General features: G+C 52.6%; 1 protein-coding gene across 1 annotated transcript in view; it reads right to left on the reverse strand.

Annotated features, from left to right (window-relative positions):
- TNRC6C (trinucleotide repeat containing 6C) overlaps positions 1-325 on the reverse strand; it is a 39,970-nt gene that overhangs the window by 7,526 nt on the left and 32,119 nt on the right. The gene's annotated exons all lie outside the window — the stretch shown is intronic.

Below are 325 nucleotides of genomic sequence, written 5' to 3' on the forward strand. Positions count from 1 at the left end.
GCCTCACGGATGTTCCGTAATCACAGCCCCGCCCACTGCCTTCCACGGGAGCCCAAGTCTGACAGGTGGGCCCAAAGCTGGGATCAGGGTTTGCCCAGGAAAGAGGTCCTGGGACGGAAAACTAGACTGAGACGAATGAGTGAAGGGTTGGTTGTTCATTTTAACTTAAAAATATTTCAGGTGGAAATCTTTTCACTGAAAAGCTTAGTGGTTAACATTGTGATTTTATGACACCACGCTTACAACCCAGCGAAACATCCAGCTCCAGGCCCCCTGCCGCTTCACTGGAAGCACGGCCTGACTGTGCGGCCCCCTGGCTGGAGAA

The sequence above is a fragment of the Myotis brandtii genome, unplaced genomic scaffold (genome assembly GCF_000412655.1).
Source record: "Myotis brandtii unplaced genomic scaffold, ASM41265v1 scaffold825, whole genome shotgun sequence".
NCBI classification, from domain to species: Eukaryota; Metazoa; Chordata; class Mammalia; order Chiroptera; family Vespertilionidae; genus Myotis; species Myotis brandtii.